This window comes from Ovis aries, chromosome 1 (assembly GCF_016772045.2).
Source record: "Ovis aries strain OAR_USU_Benz2616 breed Rambouillet chromosome 1, ARS-UI_Ramb_v3.0, whole genome shotgun sequence".
Taxonomy (NCBI): Eukaryota; Metazoa; Chordata; class Mammalia; order Artiodactyla; family Bovidae; genus Ovis; species Ovis aries.
The window spans coordinates 237,047,341-237,064,973 of NC_056054.1; the positions used below are offsets into that span (position 1 = coordinate 237,047,341).

A 17,633-nucleotide genomic window follows, 5' to 3' on the forward strand; every position below is an offset into this window, starting at 1 on the left:
TGTGGAAGGAGATGGTGAGATGATTTGAAAGAATAGCATTGAAATATGTATATTACCATATGTAAAATAGATGACCAATGCAAGTTCAATGCATAAAGCAGGGCACTCAAAGCTGGTGCCCTGGGACAACCCAGAAGGTTGTGGTGGAGAGGGAGGTGGAATGGGGTTTCAGGATGAGGAGACGCTTGTATGCCTGTGGCTGATTCATGTTAATGTATGGCAAAAACCACCACAATATTTTAAAATTATTAGCCTCCAATTAAAATAAATTAATTGAAAAAACAAAATTAAATTGAAAAAAGAAGAAAAAGGTTCTCTGATAGAAATAAGTTGACCAAACTTAAAAAACGATATTTACTTAAGGAATAATGAAAGATAAATACTCTGCTGGTCCACATAGTACAGCCTTGAAGCAGAAATTTTGGCATACTAACATTTCTAAATAGCTCTAAAATACTACTTTGATTTCAAATAAAAACACACATGCACACTTCCCAGGTGGCTCAGTTTAGAATCCGCCTGACAAACAGAAGAGGCCGATTTGATTTCTGGGTCAGAAGATTCCCTGGAGAAGGAAATGTCAACCCACTCCAGTATCTTGTCTGGAAAATTCCATGAACAGGAGAGCCTGGCAGGCTGCAGTCCTTGTGGTTGCAAAGAGTCAGACTGAACTGTTGAGCATGCACACACATAGAAGCAAAAATCCTTAACAAAATATTAAATAACATTCCTTTTCAATAAAAAATGACAATCCATTATTATCAATTGAGTTCTGCCCCAGAAATGCAAGATTAGTACACTATTTGTAAATCAATGTAATTTATGATACTAATACAAAAAGAAAATTTATATATGCTCATCCTAATATATAATTATAATAACAGATGCCGAAAAACAATTTGGCTTAACTCATCACCTATTCTTGATTTTTAAAAAAATCTATGCAAACTTATAATAAAAAGAAACTTCTTTAATCTGATAAAGGGTATCTACCAAAAAAATCATATTTAATAGTGAAAGACTGAATGCTTCCTCCTAAGGCAAGTATGTCTGCTCTCTACTCAACACAATTCTGGGAAGTCACAGTCAGGGCACTAAGGCAGAGAAAAAGCTGGAAAGAAAAGGATAACAGTTTCTCTCTGTTTTCAGTCAACATAATTATCTAAGCAAATATTACGGGATTAAAAAAAAAAAAACCTTAGAAAGCAAATAAGCATCTTCAGTTGGAACAAAATATACAAGTGAATATATACATAAAGCATCATTTCAAATGTAGCAATAAACAAAAGGAAATCAAAATTTTAAAAAATTATCAATTATAACAGCACCAAAATTAAATTTTTTAGTTGTATAACAATATACATATAGAGTCTTTATCTTCTGAATATTGATGGAAGAAAACTGATGGGAAAACATTGATGGAGGAAATCAAAGACCTAATTAAATTGAGAAATATTTATAAACTGATCAGAGACAATATTGTTGAACTGAACAGCTCTTTCTGAATTGGTTTACAGAGTCAACCAATTTCAGACAAAAAGTTCATCAGAATTTTTAGTCACTACTAAAAATTATGATTAATGGTGATTAATTATAATGATCAAAGCAATTTTGGTGATTAAGAAAGGTTGGTGGACTCCTATAACCTGGTTCCAAGACTACTGAGAAGCTAATGTAGTCAAAACAGTGTAGTATTGGTGAAAAGCAGGACTCACAGATCAAGGGAAGAGAAAGGAGTCAGTTCAGAACTAAACCAACACAGGGACTTCCCTGGTGGTCCAGTGGCTAAGAATCTGCCTTCCAGTGCAGGGGACACAGGTTCTATCCCTGGTCTGGGAACTAAGATCCCACTCGCCTTGGAGCAACTAACCCTGTGTGCCACAACTAGAGTCCGTGCACCACAAGAAAAGATCCTGTATGACATGATGAAAATTATGCATGCCACAACTGACAGGGTAAAATAAATAAATATTTTTAATAAAATGGAAAGAAATAATATAACTATGTCCAATTTACTTTTGACAAGGATACAAGGCAACTCAATGACGAAAGGTAGTAAGTGTTTCAACAAATGATTATGGAACAACTGGACATCCATATGCAAGAAGAATGTACTTTGACCAATTCCTGACACATTATATGGAGATTAACTCATAATGGATCCAATGCAGTGTGTGCTCAGTGTCCAACTCTTTACAACGCCATGGACTGTAGCCTGCCAGGCACCGATATCCATGGAATTTTCCAGACAAGAATGGGTTGCCATTTCCTTCTTCAGGGGATCTTCCTGACCCAGGGACTGAATCTGTGTCTCTGGCATCTCCTGCATTGGCAGACAGATTTTTTACCACTGAGCCATCTGGAAAGCCTAATGAATCCAGTACCTAAATGTAAAATGAAAAACTGTAAACCTCTCAGAAGACATGATAAGAGAAAATCAGTCATCTTAGATTAAGTAAAAAGTTCTTAGATACAATGTTAAAGAAGAAAAGCTTTTTTTTTTTTTTTTTGTAAAGCTAAATTGGGCTTCAATGACATGTAAAAGTTTTGCTGTGTAACTTAAGACAACAAGAAGAAAAGCCCCAGACTGGGAGAAAATATTTACAAACTAAGTATCTGCTAAAAGAATACACAGGAAAACTATACAAAAAAGGTCTTAATGACCCAGATCACCATGATAGTATGGTCACTCACCTAGACCCTGACATCCTGGAGTCTGAAGTCAAGTGGGTCTTAGGAAGCATTACTACAATCAAGGCTAGTGGAGTTATGGAATTCCAGCTGAGCTATTTAAAATCCTAAAAGATGATGCTGTGAAAGTGCTGAACTCAATATGCCAGCAAATTTGGAAAACTCAGCTGTGGCCACTGGACTCAAAAATATCAGTTTTCATTCCAATCCCAAAGGGCAGTGCCAAAGAATGTACATATTACCATACAATTGCTCTCATTTCACATGCTAGCAAAGTAATGCTTAAAATCCTTCAAGCTAGGCTTCACTATTATGTGAATCTAGAAAGTCTAGATGAACAAGTTTGATTTAGATAAGCAGAGGAACCAGAGGTCAAACTGCCAACACTCACTGGACCATAGAGAAAGCAAGAGAATTCCAGAAAAATATCTGCTTCTACTTCATTGACTACTCAAAAGCCTTTGACTGTGTAGATCACAACAAACTCGAAAATTTTTAAAGAGAAGGGAATACCAGACCACCTTACCTGTCTCCTGAGAAATAGGTATTTGAATCAAGAAACAACAGTTAGAAACTTACACTGAACAAGTGACAGGTTCAAAATTGAGAAAAGTGTATGATAAAGCTGCATGTTGTCACCCTGTATATTTAAGTTATATGCAGAGTATATCATGTGAAATGTTGGGCTGAATGAATTACAATCTGGTATCAAGATTGCCAAGAAATGTCAACCACAGATATGCAGATACCACTCTAATGGCAGAAAGTGAAGAGGAACTAAAGAGCCTCTTGATAAGGGTGAAAAGAAGAGTGAAAAGTTGACTTAAAGTTCAGCATTCAAAAACTAAGATCATGTCATCATGTCCCATTACTTCATGGCAAATGGATGGGGAAAAAGTAGAAACAGTGACAGATTTTATATTTTTGGCCTCCAAAATCATTGCAGAGGTGACTGTAGCCATAAAAATTGCTTGCTTCTTGGAAGGAAAGCTATGACAAACCTAGACAGCATATTAAAAACAAAGATATCACTTTGCAAACAAAGTGACATAGCTATAGTCAAAGTTATGGTTCCTCCATTTGTAATGTATAAATGTAAGATTTGGACCATAGAGAAGGCTGAGCACCAAAGAAGTGATGCCTTCAAACTGTGGTGCTGGAGAAGACTCTTTAGAGTTCCATGGACTGCAAGGAGATAAAACCAGTCAATCCTAAAGGAAATCAAAATCATTGGAAGGACTGATGCTGAAGCTGAAGCTCTAATACATTGGCTACCTGATGCAAAGAACCAACTCATTGGAAAAGACCATCGCTCTGGGAAAGACTGAAAGCAAAAGAGAAGAGGGCCACAGAGCATAAGATGGTTGAAGTGAAATGAAGTGAAGTTGCTCAGTCGTGTCCAACTCTTTGCAACCCCATGGACTGTAGCCTACCAGGGTCCTCCCATGGGATAGCACCACTAACTGAATGGGTGAGAATCTGAGCAAACTCTGGAAGAGAGTGAAGAAAGCCTGGTGTGCTGTAGTCGATGGGTTTGCAAAAAGTCTGACACAACTTAGCACTGAACAACAACAACAAATGACTTGTATCCCCAATAGGAAGAACTCTCTATAGGTAAAAATAGCAAAACAAAGAACCAATCTTTCAAAGTGGAGGAAAAATTAAACATGCATGTCACCACAAAAACATGGGATAAGATATAAATATATGAAACAATACTCAATACTTGTAATCATAAAGGAAATGCAAATGTGTACCACAATCGAATATTTTGAAACAATAATTAAAATTGCTCTTAAAAAATTGGAAATATTAAGTGTAGAAAGGACACAGAACAACTAAAACTTTCATGTTTTGCTGGTCTGAATGACAAATTGTACTGGCTCTTTAAAAACCAATAGGCAGTTTGCTGTACGTTAAATATACATTTATAATATGACTCAAAACAACTAATTCTAGGTATTTACCTGGTAGAAATTAAAATTTTGTTCATTCAAAATCCTGTATATGAGTGCTTTAGCAGCTTTATTCATATCCACTCCAAAGTTGGAACAACCCAAATATCTTTCAACTGTTCATTTAGGATAAACCATGATAGATCTAGCTTCCCTCGTGGCTCAACTGCTAAAGAATCTGCCTGCAATGCAGGAGACCTGGGTTCAATCTGTGGGTTGGGAAGACCGTGGAGAAGGGAAAGGCTACCTACTCCAGTATTCTGGCCTGGAGAATTCCATGGATTGTATAGTGCATGGGGTGGCGAAGAGTTGGACATGACTGAGTGTCTTTCACTTTCACTTTCATGATACAACCACATAATGGAATACTACACAGCTTTAGAAAGGATTGAATTTGTGATACTCTCAACGCATATATTACTCTAGAATATATCTTTCTTTTTTATTTATTTTATTGTTGGCTGTGCTGGGTTTTTGTTGCTGTGTAGGCTTTCTTTAGTATGGGCTACTATAGTTGCAGTGTAGGGGCTTCTCATTGCAGTGGCTTCTCTTGTTGAAGAGAATGGCCTATGCAGTGCATGTGGAATCTTCTCGGACCAGGGATCAAACCTGTGTCTCCTGCATTGGCAGGTGAATTTTTAACCACTGAACCACATGGAAGTCTCTCAAATGCATCATGTTTAGTGAAATCCATTAAGCTGCCCATGCAGTATGAACCCATCTGGGCTTCCCAGGTGGCTCATGGGTAAAGAACTCACCTGCAATGTGGGAGACACAGGAGACACAGAGAGGATCCCTGGGAGGAGAAAATCCCATGGAGGGGCATGGAAACCCACTCCAGTGTTCTTGCCTGGAGAATCCCATGGACAGAGGAGACTAGCAGGCTACAGTCCATAGGGTCTCAAAGCATCAGAAACAGCTGAAGTGACTGAACACACACACACACACACACACACACACACACACACAAACATGAACCCATTTATGATATTTCAAAAACACAAAGTGTACAAGCATACAATGATCAGCAGTTACCAGATGTTTAGGGTGTGCAAGTGTTTACTAAAAAGGGAAGCATGAGGTGATTTGGGGGGTTATATTTTCATGTTTGATTTTGGTGCTGGTTACATGAATCTCTACCTATATTAAACTACTTAGGACTATATAACAAATAGGCTGACTTTTATGCAAAGTTAAAATAAAATTTAAAATTTGGCATAATGTTGAAGAAAAGTAGAGTCTGAATATAGACTGTCTGGTTTGATTCTCAATTCTAAAAATTATTACCTATGTGTCTTTGCTTTTCTTATTCCCTGTGCCTCATTTTCCTCATTTATAAAATGAGGAAAACTATAGTGACTTCTTTAAAGTGCAGTTGTAAGTGTTAAATCATAGTTTTAAGGAAATTAAAGCAGGACAGGATACATCATAAGTGCCCAATAAATTTTAGTTTATTTTCATTATCAATATATGTGAAAAACACTCTTAAATATTGTCATTGCTGGTTGAAGATAATCATAGTGAAGATAATTTCAATCTAGCAGATATATCACTTTAAAATGAACTCTACTTAATGCACTGTGGTGACCTGAATGGGAAGGAAGTTCAAAAAGGAGGGGATATATATATGTAAATGGATTAATTTTTCTGTACAGTAGAAACTAACACGATATCGTAATGCTATTATACTCTAATAAGAAGTAATTTTAAAAATTAACTTTTTTAGGGTTTTGGCCCCTCACTTCTGATTCTTCGGATGATGGGAGTAAATGCTTACTAGATTTCTACTGAACAAACACCAGCTACCATTTTAGACATCACCACATGCTGTCTTGGAAAACATGCCCTCCTACTCTCATAGTAATGCTGCAATTTGTTTATAGATTTCTCACTTTGCAGTTGAAGAACTTGAGCCACAGAAAAATGAAGTAAACTCTTTTAAGATCTGGATTTTAAGTTCACGCTCTTTCTTCTACTTTCAGTCAGTTCAGTTCAGTTCAGTCGCTTAGTCATGTTTGACTCTTTGCGACCCCATGAATCGCAGCACGCCAGGCCTCCCTGTCCATCACCAACTCCCGGAGTTCACTCAAACTCATGTCCATTGAGTCAGTGATGCCATCCATCCATCTCATCCTCTGTCATCCCCTTCTCCTCCTGCCCCGAATCCCTCTCAGCATCAGAGTCTTTCCAATGAGTCAGTTCTTCACATGAGGTGGCCAAAGCACTGGAGTTTCAGCTTTAGCATCATTCCTTCCAAAGAAATCCCAGGGCTGATCTCCTTTAGAATGGACTGGTTGGATCTCCTTGCAGTCCAAGGGACTCTCAAGAGTCTTCGTCAACACCACATTTCAAAAGCATCAATTTTTCGGTGCTCAGCTTTCTTCACAGTCCAACTCTCACATCCATACATGACCACAGGAAAAACCATAGCCTTGACTAAATGGACCTTTGTTGGCAAAGTAATGTCTCTGCTTTTGAATATGCTATCTAGGTTGATCATAACTTTCCTTCCAAGGAATAAGCGTCTTTTAATTTCATGGCTGCAATCAACATCTGCAGTGATTTTGGAGCCCCAAAATAAAGTCTGACACTGTTTCCACTGCTTCCCATCTATTTCCCAAGAAGTGATGGGACCAGATGCCATGATGCTCGTTTTCTGAATGTTGTGCTTTAAACCAACGTTTTCACTCTCCTCTTTGACTTTCATCAAGAGGCTTTTAGTTCCTCTTCACTTTCTGCCATAAGGGTGGTGTCATCTGCATATCTGAGGTTATTGATATTTCTCCTGGCAATCTTGATTCCAGCTTGTGCTTCTTCCAGCCCAGCGTTTCTCATGATATACAGCCAATAATATGAATGTCTAACTCTGTAGTCTTGTTTTTCCACATCATTTTATCAAGAATTGTTGCACATTATATAATTTACTTATGACAATAGCAAAGTGATTATCACTTGAGCAATTAGAAACTGATTGATTGCTAAAATAATTTGCATATATATAAGCAAATACAAAAGCTATTTCTATTTTACATGTGCAATATTTTAATTCTGTTTTGTATTTGATAAACTGGAAGTTGAATTCTACAGTGTCATGGTTTCAGAATGTACTAACATTGATAAGGCAGGGCAGTAAATTAGCATTAGTTACTCTGAAGTTTAAAGCTATAGAAGTTCTTCAGACAATAACATGGCAGTTTCTCTGTAGGGCTGGCACTTGCTCATTTTTCTCTCTAATCCAATGAATGAAAAGGTGAAGCATTCACAATAAAGGGGAACACTGAGGGCAACAGGTCATTCGGCACACTTTTAACTTTAGGCAGGAGATACCTTGGGATCTAGTTTGGCAGATCTGTCATCTCCTCTGGGTAGCGCACTAGACAACCACTTCCCTTGTACCATGCACTGCTCTCTCTTCTCTGATGACTTATTGTCTGTTAATGCATTGTCCCTTAAACCTCCTATTGTTCACATCATTTATAAGGCCTCCAGTTAGCAGCATGCTTTGATAGGAGAGCCTGATACTTTCAGTGAGGTAGATCTTAATTCAAATTCTAGTATTGTCACAAAAAAATCTAAAATGTAGCAATTTAGTATTGAAGATAGACAAAAGCAGTGGTTTTCAAAGTATGGTCTTAGAATCCTTGTGGATCTCTGAAAAATATTCAGGAAATGCACATAATACCCTGATACTTCCTGCTTTTCTAAAAGTCCAATTTCCTCAAGAGCATGTAGTAGAATTTTCTAGAAGCTACATGACATGTAATATTGCAACAGGTTAAATGCAAAAGCAGATGGTGACTCCAGCTCTCTTCCATAAAGTGAGACATAAATGAGACTTGCAAAAATGGAAAACAATATCACTATTATTTAACTTCTAATAGGTTTGTTATATTAACATCATTATCATTATTAAGTGCATTGATTTCTTTCTCTCTCTCTCTCTTTTTTTTTTTTTCCACACTGTGGGGCATGCAGGATCTAAGTTCTGCTGCCAGGAATTGTACATAGGCCCCCTGCAATGGAAGTGTGGAACCTTAACCACTGGACTGCCAGGGAATTGTTATCTAATGAGGTCAGTTTCTAATGCAAATACTAATAACTATAACCCACATTTTAAAAGTTAATTTAGTCTCAATATTTAAAATGTATAGAGTTCTGAAACTAAAAACTTTAAAAATGACTGATAGAGACACTAAAACAATACAGGTACTAAATGCACATCAAAATATAAAAACATAATCAGTATACATGAGTAAGTTTAAGAAAATACATGATTAGTTTTTCTCAGAAATATAAAATATAAATTGCTTTAAAATCCCTTCAATTTTCCATTTAAATAATATTATTACTTCTTTTGTTCTTGGCACAGTATATTTTGTATTTATTTTACCAGAAAAATTTTATATCCCATGTTTTATACAGATTCAATAGAGTTTATAATGATTTATTAAATTAAACAGATTAATAATATTTGAATGATTTATCCTAAAAAATGTCATTTTCAAAATACTAATTACAAGAACCTTTACATGTGCTTTTAACAAGGAATCCCAATTCCCTGGAAAAAAAAATTACCATAAGTGAAGTAGTTTTTATAGCAGCGTCCGTGATCCTTATTTTCCATGGTTCTTCAATGTTTTCTGGCATTGGCGTATAAATATAAAAAGCAAAAAGAATACAAGTCAGTCCAAAGCACAGAGTTTTGTACCCCATGATATTCTTTTCACAACCTCTGGATAGTAATGATACAATGTCCCCATATATATACTAAAATGCTAAGTAGTAGGACAAAGGTACATGACAGAGTCTCTCAAGTAATCTGACTATGTTAACCATGCTGACCTAACATTCAATTCCAAGATTAACAATGACCAGTTGTAACTGGTTCAACAGTTACACACACACTCCATCTGAAACACACTTCACAATATGTCCTATTAAACATGCAGACAGAATAGCTAGTAATTTAGAACATTGGCAGAAACTCTTTCATCCTGTGACACTATCATTGACTCAGCACAATAAATTTTACTATGAGTCTAAACAGAGCACAAGATAAACCATAAAGTCTGTTTCTCCCATTATTATTTGACAAAGATTAATGTGAAGAGTTTGAATCTCTTTGCAAAACAGAAATAGAGACACAGACACAGAGAACAAACATTTACACACCAAGAGGGGGAGGAAGAAGTGGGGTAAACTGATAGATTTGGACTGACAAGTATACTTTATACTATGTATAAAAAGGTAACTAAAAAAAAACCTACTGAATAGTGTAAAGGAAAAAAAAAGCTTAAAAACAAACACACGCATGCACACATACACACACACACAGAAAAAAACCTAAAACCTGTCAGGTAATATTTAGTCACACTCAAGGCTAATAGCTTTGTCATACATTATTACTAAATTAAAATCCACTTTGGCCAACTGAGCTTTAAACAAGAAGAGTGGAACCTAATCTTCTTGGCAGAACTAATTCATCCAGTCCAGAAACACTTATAAAATGTTTACTTACATTGAAAGTGAACGTTTTCAATCTATTTAGTTGGATGATCATGCAAAAAGTATGTATTGATTAAACAAATATTTACTACATATCTTATATATACTATGTACTGGACAAAATGGTAAGAAAACAGCAAAATCTGGCATTTATCCATTCCTTTGTGGATCTTTTTTTGAATTACCTTTCTGACTTCCATTTTCCTTAAGACCATTTTTGGGGAGTTTTTTCATAAAATAGTTAATTTGGGGCCTCTCCCGTTTCTCCATTCATTTTGCAACAGAAGTTATTATTCTTACTGTAATTGTTGTTTTATCCCCATACTGTCATTTCTTGCTACAACCCTGCTTTATTATCTAAGCATCAGACTGAAAGAGATAAAGATAATTATTCTAAAACAGTTGAAGAACAAGAACCACATGGGTGGAAGAGGATAAGAAGGCTGCCAAAAGGCTAATGGAAAAGTTTCAACATTTTGAAATATCAGTCTAATTTTGCACTCTCATTCTTTCCCATCTTTGGAACCTCATTGGCCCTGCTCTTCTCCCTAGTGGCTAGCTTTTGCTCTTGATTTCTAAATGACAGAATATGCTATCAGAAAATAGAAAAAAATGATAAATTCTTCCTACATTCTGAAACTTAATCTCTTACATTAATAAAAGGATTCTTGATAAAGATATGAATTCATATGCTTTATTGCAATATGGAAAAGCTTCAAATGCAGAAATACTTTTCGTTGGTTGTTGATTTTTCCCTCATGGATGTGGTGGTGAGGGAGGCTGGTAAGCAGGTTGAAAGCAGAGAAATATTTCCCATTGTTTCTAATGGTTGTATGAGACATTTCTGCTGGAAAGAGGTATCTGCCAAGTACATGAGACAGAGCTAAATATCAAAACTGTAGAAAACAGATGTGAATTGAAACTGATTAATGATACTATGTAGTCACAACTCAGGTCAATTCTTGATTGGTTTGAAGTAATTAACCCTCACACTTGCTACAAAATATAGATATAGGTATGTTCATTCTTTGTGATAAAAATAAAATGCAACATTCTGTAAAGCAATTATCCTTCAATTAAAAAATAAATACATACATAAAAATTACTTCATTTTCAAAGATTCTTTTAAACACAATATCTAGTACACACACATACACAAAAATTCAATGAATAAATCAGACTCACAGACAGCTCTGATGTTGGAATTCACAACAGAGAAAGATATTACAATAACTATCTTAAATATGTTAAAGAAAATAGTGAAAATGGAGAAACGTATAAAAGTGTTGAATTCATCATAGGTAAATCAAAAGATTATAAACAGTTATTCTAGAATTAAAAATAAAATGTCTGATATAAAAGATTAATTGAGTGAACTAAGAAAAAGACATGAACATAAATATATGGCAATATAAATTAGGCATGTGTGCAACATCAAATGGTCTAAAATATGTTTGAAGATTCCCAAGAGGAGAGGAAATAATAAACGGGGAAGAAACATGCTGGAATAGATGTTGGATGAGAAATTTCTAAAATTCATGAAAGACATGAGCTAACAAGTCAAACAGCTCAGTGAACTGATGACAGTATAAATACAGAGGAAAACACATAGAATCACATCATAGTTGTAACTGTTGAAAATCAAAGATGAAGACAAAAATCTTGAAATTAGAATTCTAAGATGACTATCTGGGGTTTTTGGTTACTGGTGTAAAAACAACTTATCCTAGTTATTCAGTCAAGTACCAATGAGAATATTAATATCTGGTCTTTGTGTTTAATTTTTTTTAGTTTGATTAATATTTTTCTTAGGGTGTTTCACCTTGAGTTTATCCTGCTTGGAACTCTCTGGATTTCTTGTACTTGGGTGACTATTTCCTTCCCCATTTTAGGGAAGTTTTCAACTGTATTCTCCTCAAATATTTTCTCATGCCCTTTCTTTCAGTCTTCTGGGACACCTATGATTTGAATTGATTTAAAATTGTCCCAGAGTTCTCTGCATTTGTCTTCATTTCTTTTTTTTTCTTTTTTCATCTCTGCTTCATTTATTTCCACCATTCTATCTTCTACTATACTTATCCTCTCCTCTGCCTCTGTTATTCTTCTGTTGGTTCCTTCCAGACTGTTTTTAATCTCAGTTATTGCATTGTACATTATTGATCAACTCTTCTTTATTTCTTCTAGGTCCTTGTTAAATGTTTTTAGCATTTTCTCAATCCTTGTCAAAGGTCTATTTATCTGTAATTCCATTTTATTTTCAAGATTTTGGATCATCTTTACTGTCATAGTTCTGAATTATTTTTCAGGTGGACTCCCTATCTCCTCTTTTGTTTGGTTTGGTGGATTTTTATCATATTCTTTCACCTGCTGAGTATTTTTCACCCTTTCATTTTGTTTATATTGCTGTGTTTGGGGTGCACTTTCTGCAGGTTGGAAGGTCGTGGTTCCTCTTAATTGTGGAGTCTGCTCCCTATGGATAGGATTGGAGCAGTGGTTTGTCAACATTTCCTGGTTGGGGGAACTTGTGTCTGTGTTCTGGTGGATGGAGCTGGATCTCTTCTCTGGAGTGCCGTGAAGTGTCCAGCAGTGAATTTTGGGGTGTCTATGGCTTTGGTAAGGCTTTGGGCAGGCCATCTTTTAACGTTCAGGGTTGTGGTCCTGTTTTGCTAGAGAATTAACGTGGTGTATCTTGCCCTGGAACTTGTTGGCTCTTGGGTGGAGCTTGGTTTCAGTCTAGGTAAAGAGACTTTTGGTTGGGCTCTTACTGCTCATTAACATCTATTAATATTCCCTGGAGCCAGGATTTCTCTGATGTTCTAAAGCTCTGGAGTTGAGCCTCCTGCTTCTGGATTTATGGCCCTCCATTTAGAGCAGCCTCAAGACTTCTCCATCCATACAGCACAGAAGATAAAACCCTTGGTTAATGGTGAAACAACTCTCCACAGCCAGGAACACCCAGAGAGATTCACAGAGTTATATAGAGAAGAGAAATGGGAGGAAGGAGATAGAGGTGACCTGGGGAGAAAAGGGAGAGTCAAAAGGGGAGAGAGCAATCAAGCCAGTAATCAAATCCCTAAGTGAAAATGGATTCTGAAGATTAAATTCTTAAAGGTACAAAATTTATAACAAATATCAAAAGGCAAAGATTAAAAACCTAGAATAGAGGTTAGACTCTCAAAATACAATATAAAAATACAAAAAAATCAATCACAGAAATTAATATATATATATAAAGGGTTTTTTAAAGGAAGGTAATAGTAGGCTATAAAAATGAAAGTTAAAGGAGTAATAAAGAACTAAATTTTTAAAAATTAAAAGGTGATAATGGTAAAAATATGTCTAGGAATTTTCTAGAGCTGTTGTGGGCAGTGTGGGGTCAGTTCAGTGTGAGATAGTCCGTTGTTCCAGCTTGTACTTGTTCTTAAGGTCTATAGTTGTCCCTCAAATTCACAGTCTCCGCATTACCTGTAGGGTTTTAATCTTCTGCACCTGTCATGTCCAGGGTGTTTCCCCTTTCTTTGCTTATTTTGGCTTCTTCTGTTTGCAAGTCTCTTTAGTATCTAATTCTGGCCCTGACACAAAGGAAAAAAAGCCACTTATTTAGGCTCACTTTTCAGTTGTGCTATGGAAAAGAAGGAGGGACAATGCAAACAAATATCGTTGGCATGTGTGGGGAGTGGTCACAGTGGATGGACCACTCTGGGTTTGCCACAGCCCAAGGCAACATGTACTTCCTGGATCCACACTACTCAGGCTCCAGGGTGCTCTGCAAAGGCATTGTTCCAAGTGGGCCCTGCATTTTGTATATTTCCCAGGTCTAAGACACTCAGGTTCTCGGGTGTCCCAAGGTCACAGACCCAGTTGGGTTTTGTGCCTTTCCCAGGTCCAAGCCACTCAAGCAGCTGGGTGCTTGGTGAGCACACCATCACAGGTAGGCCATGCCTCTTATGCACCTGCCTGGTCCCTCCGCTTGGTTTCCTGAGTGCACCGTGAGGGTACAGTGCAGAGTGTGCCATGTGTCTCCTCTGGGGAGCTGACCTCAGATTGTGACACTCCTGGTGGATGTGAACCATCCAGGATCCTTGCAAGACTGGAATAGCAACTGATTAGCAACTGGCAGCCTACTCACAGTTTGGTGGAAGATGCAATCTCTGGGGCTGAGATTGCAGTAGCCCCTTGCAATCTAGCTCTGGCTGCCCCACACCTGCCTTCCTGCTCTAGGGAGTGAGGACTCTAAACAGTAGCCGTCTTGCTCTCCTTTGATATTTGCTAGACCACAATCCTTTGTTCTGTGAGTGCGCCAGGGTTCACCATACAGGGTAAGAGCCTTTTACAGGAAAGATCGTTTATTTTTGGTCTCTCTGGTGATCTCACATTTTGGATTGCTAGTTCACATTAGCCCCCTCTTTGACCTCAAGGCATTCAAGCCTAGTCCTTACCCTAAGGACCAACGCCTCCTTGCCCACCCCTGACACTGCTGAAAGACACGAGTGTCTGAGCCGCTTCTCTGCATGTGTTTGTTTTTTCCCTCAGTTATGTTGCCCTCTGAAATTCCAAAGCTCCCCACTGACAAGCCTGTAAGAGGGTTTCCTATTGTATGGAAACTTCTCCTTCATTACTCTCTCCCCAGGTTGGGTCTCCATCCCTAAATCCTTTGTCTCTGTTTTTATCTTTTATATTTTGTTCTAACTCCTTTCAAAGAGATTGGGCTGCCTCTCTGGGTGCCTGGTGTCCTCTGTAAGCATTCAGAAGTTGTTTTATGGAAGTTGCTCAACATTCAAATGATTTTTGATGAATTTGTGTGGGAGAAAGTGGTCTCCCCATCCTATTCCTTTACCACTTTGGGACCCCTCGCCTCCTGGTATTGCTTTTGCTGACTGTATAGAGGTTCTCCATCTTTGGCTGCAAAGAATATAGTGTTAGCTGCTCAGTCATGTCTGACTCTTTGCAATCCCATGGACTATAGCCCACCAGACTTCTCTGTCCATGGAATTCTCCAGGCAAGTATATTGGAGTGGGTTGCTAACCCTTCTCTAAGGGATCTTCTCAAACCAGGGATTGAACCCAGGTCTTCTGCATTGCAGACATATTCTTCACCATCTGAGATACAATCATTCTGATTTCAGTATCAACCATCTGGTAATGTCCATGTGTAGAGTCATCTCTTGTTTTGTTGGAAGAGGGTGTTTGCTATGACCAGTGCATTCTTGTCAAAACTCTGTTAGCCTTGCCCTGCTTCATTTTGTACTCCAAGGCCAAATTTTCTTGTTACTCCAGGTATCTCTTGACTACCTACTTCTGCATTCCAGTCCCCTATAACGAAAATGACATCTTTTTGGGTGTTAGTTCTAAAAGGTCTTGTAGGTCTTCATAGAACCGTTCAACTTCAGCTTCTTCAGCATTACTGGTTGGAGTATCGCCTTGGATTACTGTTATATTGAATGGATTGCCTTGAAACAAACAGAGATCATTCTGTCATTTTGAGATTGCACCCAAATACCGCATTTTGGACTCTTTTGTTGACTATGAGTGCTACTCTATTCTAAGGAATTCTTGCCCACAGTAGTAGATATAAGGTTCATCTGAGTGAAATTCACCCCTTCTGGTCCATTCTAGTTCACTGATTCCTAAAATGTCGATGTTCACTCACCATCTCTTGTCTGACCACTTCTAATATGCCTTGATTCACAAACCTAACATTCCAGGTTCCCATGCAATATTGTTCTTTCCAGCATTGACTTTACTTCCTTCACCAGTCACATCCACAACTGGCTGCTGTTTTCACTTCAGCACCACCTATTCATTCTTTCTGGCATTATTTCTCCACTCTTCTGCACCAGTGAATTGGGCACCTACCATCGTGGGAGTTCATCTTTCAGTGTTGTATCTTTTACTTTTTCATACTGTTCATGAGATTCTCAAGGGAAGAACACTGAAGTGGTTTACCATTGCCTTCTCCAGTGGACCATGTTTTGTCAGAACTCTTCATCACCCATCCATCTTGGGTGGCCCTACATTTCAATTTAAACATTAAAAGAATGATTAATTATAATAACCAAAGCAAACTTGATCATGAAGAACCAGGCTAGAAGACTCTATAAATTTTTCTTCCAAGAATACTGAGAAACTATTAATAGAGAATCAATGAAGTGAAGTTGTTCAGTATTGTCAGACTCTTTGTGGCCCCATGGACAGTAGCCTGCCAGGCTCCTCCATCCATGGAATTTTCCAGGCAAGGATACTGGAGTGTGTTGCCATTTCCTTCTCCAGAGGATCTTCCCAACTCTGGGTCTCCTACACTACAGGCAGACTCTTTACCATATGAGCCCCTAGGGAAGCCCAAGAGTAATCAATACAATGTATTAATAGCACTAGTGAAAAGCTAGACTCACAGATCAAGGAAGAGAACAGTCAATTTGGAAATAAACCAGTACAGACATGATCAATTTATTTTTGACACAGATACAAGGCAATTCAATGAAAAGGTAAGTGTTTCAACAAATGGTGCTAGAACAATCGGACATCCATATGAAAAAACAATGCACCTTGACCAAATCTTCATACCTTATATTAACCCATATCCAATACTTAAATATAAAATAAAAATGGCAAGCCCCTTGGAAAACATCATAGGAAAAATCTTTGTCATCTTAGGTTAGGTGAAATGTTCTTAGATATAATATAAACGTAGAAAAGGAAGATTAAAATGTTTCAACAAAATATAAAATCTTTTTCTGTGTAACATAAGACAACAAAGGAGAAGCCCCAGACTGGGAGAAAATATTTTCAAAATTAAGTTTCTGCTAGATGACTTATATCCCAATTAGGAAGAACTCTCAAGAGTCGACAATAGCAAAACAAAGAAACAATTTTTTCAAATGGAGAAAAGATTAAACATATGTATTATCACCAAAAATAAATGGTATTGCAAATAAATACATGAAAATATATACAATACCTTTAGTCATTCAGTCCAGTTCAGTTCAGTTGCTCAGTTATGTCTGACTCTTTGCAACCCCATAAATTGCAGCACACCAGGCCTCCTTGTCCATCAACAACTTCCGGAGTTCACTGAAACTCACGTCCATCGAGTCAGTGATGCCATCCAGCCATCTCATCCTCGGTCGTCCCCTTCTCCTCCTGCCCCCAATCCCTCCCAGCATCAGAGTCTTTTCCAATGAGTCAACTCTTCACATGAGGTGGCCAAAGTACTGGAGTTCCAGCTTTAGCATCATTCCTTCCAAAGAAATCCCAGGGTTGATCTCCTTCAGAATGGACTGGTTGGATCTCCTTGCAGTCCAATGTACTCCCAAGAGTTTTCTCCAACACCACAGTTCAAAAGCATCGATTCTTTGGTGCTCAGCTTTCTTCACAGTCCAACTCTCACATCCATACATGACTACTGGAAAAACAATAGCTTTGACTAGACGGACCTTTGTTGGCAAAGTAATGTCTCTGCTTTTGAATATGCTATCTAGGTTG

General features: G+C 37.5%; 1 pseudogene; it reads right to left on the reverse strand.

Moving 5' to 3' along the window:
* The window catches only part of LOC121818720 (arylacetamide deacetylase-like 2), a 28,088-nt pseudogene extending 17,667 nt beyond the window's left edge, over nucleotides 1–10,421 (reverse strand).
* Between the last annotated feature and the right edge of the window lie 7,212 nt (nucleotides 10,422–17,633).